The following is a 6,000-nucleotide window of genomic DNA, read 5'->3' as shown; positions in this document are numbered from 1 at the left end:
TTTATATATAAAAATTTATCATAATATATGATTTGCTTATGATTCAAGTAGACAAATTGAATATGTAGAGAGAAAGAGTCCGTTATAGATTGATTGCAACTAAACAATTTTGAATTTGTAACTGTCGTATTTATTTCAATAATAAATAACATGAAGAGAACACATACTGGACTCTTGCGAAACCCCTGAATGCATGAAATATTATTTTGGTAATCAGCCGACATATGTTACACACTTTCTACGATCTCTAAAATAACTCAAGAATAACCAAGTTAAATAATATGAGCAACAGCAGTCCAACAATATTTTTTTAATAATAACAGATGACAAAATTTGTTGAAAGCTATATCAAAATCCGTATATTCGACGCCTACTTTTATTCCCACGTCAAGAAATTTTGACATAATTTTGCTGAAAGATATAATTTTTATCATTTTGATGCCTTAAAGATCAGATCAAAAATGTGTTTCAGAGGAGCAACCCTTCCAAATAAAAACTATGATAAACTCTGACAAAAATATAATGTTACAGAGTTTACAATGACGCTATTAATAAGCAAATTGTGTGCAAAAAAGCAGAAAGAAGTGATGTTTATTATATTAAAAATATATAAGTTGATATGTAAATTCATAAATAAAATGTTTAATAAGCGTTTAATGATTATTAAACTTAATTATTTATATCAACTGCCTAAAAAATAATAATAAATATTACTCTTAGACTAATTACAAATTTTAGTAAATAAATAAAGGAGTTTTAGAGTCTACATATATTGTATAATACAATACAATGCTTTATACATATATTTTGTATCTTTATAATCGAATATACTATGAATTAAGTTTAATTTCCCATAAGGTTGTTGTCAAGTGGACAGCCAGAATTTACCGCCGTCCTCAAAGGCGTTAATTCCACCATTTCCCTGTGCAAATCCGCACAACATTTAAAAGCAAACGAGTCCAATATTTACGAGTGTTCTAATCACGTTGGTGGTTGCGAGCAAAGTGCGACTGGGCGCTGGTGAATTATTGTCAGCCGACATGCAATATAATATGCGTTAACGCATTGTCACAGGCAGTCGGCCATTGTGCTACCCGATAAATAAGTTATTGCATTGTGGCCGAGCAAACAGATATACGGCCTCACCGTGGATAATTTTATAATCCCGATAAGCTCACTTTTCACGTAGTTTTACAGCTGACGCGAGGGAAAACGACGTTAACGCTGGTTACGACGGAGATACTGTGACAAATTGATACTATGATGTAGTAATAGTGAATAAGGAGTAAATAAGAATTTTTAAAATAAGGCAAAAAGAGCTATTGTAATATTATATATACATATGTATATATATATTATAAAGTATATATTTAAAAAAAATAGAACAAATATATTTTTTGCGAGTTCTCATGCTTGAACTTTACAGAAATTATGCATGATTTTGTCATAATATAATACGCATAAACAACATGTATATCATATTTTGTGTATTAGAAAATACAATTAATGTTTTTGACCATCGTGACGCATTGGGATAACCTGTTAAGTCACGATAGTCTTAATTTTATATAAATAAAAATATATCTCGATGGCTTAAAGTGTGAATTTTTTACTACACTTCTGGGTGAATATGACTTACCAATGTCATCTTGTACTTTTAATCGAAATACACAAGCTCCAAAAATTTTATCTCTAAAATCTCTAATTAAATACTACAAACTTGCGATATTGTTTTATTTTACTATTTTCCAGTTTTCTTCTGTAAAGTTGTCAAATACAGAGTTGGTAATTTTACACTTTAAGCCATCGATATGTGAAATTGAGTATAATTTGTAAATGTTTTCCAATTTAAGATAAGCTATATTCTAAGTCCTATTTTAAGCCTATAGCAATTTATTTTTTGCGTTTACTTTACCAAAACACTAGTTATCACAGTCAATATTTTTTTCTTGTGATATGTGATATTATGACAATGAAAAAAAAACTTTTTGTCAAGCAAATGAACTTAAAATATTATATATAAAATATTATATTTAAATTAAGTATTTTTTTTTATATTTTTATTACTTTTTTATATTATTTCTATTTAATAGTTTTTATACTAATTGAATATCACTAACATTTAATGTTTTAATATCTTTTCATAAATTTAAAATATAAATTAAAAATGCTTTCTTAAAAAAAATGATATATCATCTCTTTAACAACAAATATAAAATATTTTTTTATATAAATCACATTTAATCCTTCAAATAATATATTATTAATTCAAGTAGGTAAGCAATAAAATATTTTTCTAAGATATTGCCAATATGGAAAATTTAAAAAAATATTACTAAAAATATTTAATTTCCATTAAATTTTATATTGATATTATTACTTATAATTTATTCAAAAGTTGCTATATATAAACTGTCAAAATTTATTTAATTGCTTGTCATTTATAATAAAGATTTTTGAAACCTAAATTTTATTTACGAAACTTGTTTGTGTTTTTAACAAAATGTTTTAAAACTTTTTTTTGTTAATATTGTGATATATATTTTTTTATTGGAGTTAATTGCTTAACCTTTTAAGATAAAAATCGCTATAATTTTTTTTGACAACGTATTTTGCAACAAAGTAAAAAAATAGTTATATTACTTTAGCATTTTTAAATTTTATCAAATGACAAAATGTATCCGAAAGAGTTTTTAAATATTTTATATTTTTAACTTTTCACATATCGAATAGTAAATGATAAAAGTTTCAATGCAATGATATATTTAGAGAGTTATTATTAATAAAAAAAATACAGTTAGATAGAGAATATTTCTTGAATTTTCATAACATACGTTATGAAAATGCAAGAAATATCAAATATAATAAAGTGTCACAATCATTTAATTAGTACGAAGTTGAATTTTAATTATACCAAACTACAAAACATTTTATTTATTTTTATTTGCTGATAATTATAAGATATATAATATAAGCTAAAATAGCTAATTATTTAGAAATTTAAAAAACTTTATATGTATAACCTAGTTTGTTTTTAATTATATAACACTATATTCATCAGTGAAATAAGGAAAATCTAGGTAAACATATTCTGTGATAATCTATTGTAAATATAATTTAACAAGAGTGACTAATTCGGGTTTCCTAGACGCGATAAAAATGAAAAAAACACTTTGATCCATACAGGATTTTAACCACTATATATCGTGCTGGTTCTAAAATAATTATAAAAATAAATCACTTACAGCTTAACAGTAGTCGTATTGAATTAAATTTAATTGAACAATTAATACTAATTATTTAAAAAAAACTCCACAGAGGCATAATATTAATTCGGTAATATGAGTAAATTATGAAATTTTGAATATTACAAAGCAGTTTCTTTTTCGGTTATTATTTGTCACTATGTATTATCCATAGTGATAATAGGAAATAATCTTTGCAATATTCAAAATTTCATATAAAATATTTATAAGTAGCATAAGGATAGAAGAAAAAAATTTAAAACAAAACAACAGACACAGTTTGGCTATAGATAATACTTAAGAAATAACACAAAAATATATCTTTAAAGTTAATCGGTTTTAGTGTTCTTAAATTTCTTTTACTTTTAAATATTCTACTAAAATTATAAACGAATACCTTACAAATAATTGTACAAATAGTAAATAGTTTATTATTGAGAAAAAACTATTATTTTTCTTATTAAATCATTATTTAAATTTCAAAATTAAAGACATAAAAATTATTGTTTTAAATAGCCAGAAAAAAATCTAAGATACTTAATTAAATAAATTTCCTATTTTTTTAAATGTTGTTAGCAATTAATTTTTAACTGTTTAAAGTAATGCTTGACATTTAAAAGTAGCTTAAAAAGGTAGATTCAGTTTAAAAAAATTTAATAACTGAAATAAACTGGATATTATCTTAAATCCATATTTAAAGAAATATTTTTATGTTAAATATATAGATTTATTTAAATAATTTTATTTAAAATTTTTTTTATTTATTTACAGTATGTATTTTATTCAAGCAATAATTAAAGAAATTCATATATGGTGTAATATGTACTATAAATTTATTTTAAGTTAAGTAAAATTTTTGATATCAAAAAAAATCAGCTTTTTAATCGAAAATCATGAAAAGAAAATCTACTATAAAAAATAATATATAATATGTTGAATTTTAAATATATTTAATTTAAAAACTTAAATATCAAAATTCGATTTAATATCTTTATAGCAATTTTAAGAAAAAATACAAATAAAAAATATAATATTAAAAATATACACATAAGATAAAAAAATGTTTCATTTACTATATTAATCTGATTTTAGACAAAAGCAATGTTAAAAAAATTTAAATATAATATTTAATGCTATATTTTAAAGTTAAAATTAATATAAATTAACACAAAAAATTATTTGTTTACCTTATTGATTTTTTTTATATTTTAAGTTTGGATAAAAAAAAATATAATTATAACATATAAATCTAAATTTAAAGGTTAAGATTAGTTTAAGTAAATATAAACTACATTGTTTCTAAAAACATTAGGTTAACTTTATTAATACTTTTCTATCTCTTGCTTTTTTACAAGCAAAATTTTCTTAAAATGACTTCAATGGGAAATCAGACAATATGATAATAAAGTGTAATTTTCAATTAAGCCAAATGATCTTGCCATTGTGACATTTTTATGTCACAATGAACAGTAACATTTAATAATTATCTCAAATACTTTTTTCAACTAATACTTTATGCTTTCATTCTATAGTGATATCGACGCACGTAGACGCGAAACCCAAAGACTCAATTCTGTTTCGAAGCCAAACAATGTTGCATACGACCCGACCCACTCCGTTATACAAATCCCCACTTTTCCAACTTACCAAGCGGCGTTTACAATATTACATAGCGGTTGTAAAATTTACTATAGCGGTGTGAAAAGACGAATTTCAACAACGGACGATTCGTATATACAGCGCAAAGTCGCGCTGAAGCGGACACAAATTCTCGCCGAGCGCGATTTACGGACGTCGTGTGTTTGCTGTTAATTAAAAGCATCGTGTATATTAATTTAAGATATATAAGAGGTACTTAATCGTAAATTAATTTCCGATTATCGCTTTTATAAGGGCTGTGAAAAGTAAGGACATAAATTTAAGCACAAATTGGCTAAATCGATAATATCTGTATATTATTTCAATGTTATTCTGCGCATGATTTATGGCTCGAGTAAGATTGATTTGTATCACTTTAATAAATGACACCACGTGCGTCGAAAACCGGATACAAACACTGAAAAACCAGAATGGGGGCCTTTTGCAATTGCGTCGTTTAAGGTCGAAAATCTTAACGAATGCTTCGCATTTGTTAGAGCTAGAGCATCTCTTGAGGAACGAGTGACGCAATCAATCACCGAGAGGCTTTTTATGGAGCGGAAATATTGTTTGCTCATATATTTCTGCATAAATTAAATTGTATTTTAATATAATAAGCGAAAACCATTTATGCATATTTAAAAAAAAGAAAAGTTACATAACTCAAGTAAAATTATCTTTAAAAAGGGTTAAAAACAGCTTTAAATTTATAAACATATTTTCAACAACTATCTTAAAAATATATTCTCTAAATTTATTTTTAATACATGTTATATTTAAAATATTTTGCTGTAGCTTCTATTCAGATTCTCACACATAAAAAAACGATTTTTTTTTCAAATGTATAGGAATTTGAACTAATCTTAAAACATCCTAATATGTTGTCTGTAATTAAATTTAATTCATTTAAGTCATAAAAAAGCTCCTCCTACCAAACCACTAATTGGTGCAAGAACATCGTTTATTGACGCTAATCAGTAGGTGGAAATATTTTGTAAAAAATGCATAACTTTAATACTTCAAGTTTCTTAAGCCACTTTGTAGATACTTTGTATAAAAATTATTAATAATTTATAAGCAAATTATTGGAATAAAAACATGGAAACCCAAAAAATAT

Source organism: Plectrocnemia conspersa, unplaced genomic scaffold (genome assembly GCF_051122295.1).
Source record: "Plectrocnemia conspersa isolate PC_06_02 unplaced genomic scaffold, ASM5112229v1 ptg000003l, whole genome shotgun sequence".
Taxonomy (NCBI): domain Eukaryota; kingdom Metazoa; phylum Arthropoda; class Insecta; order Trichoptera; family Polycentropodidae; genus Plectrocnemia; species Plectrocnemia conspersa.
This window is presented reverse-complemented; position numbering follows the sequence as displayed.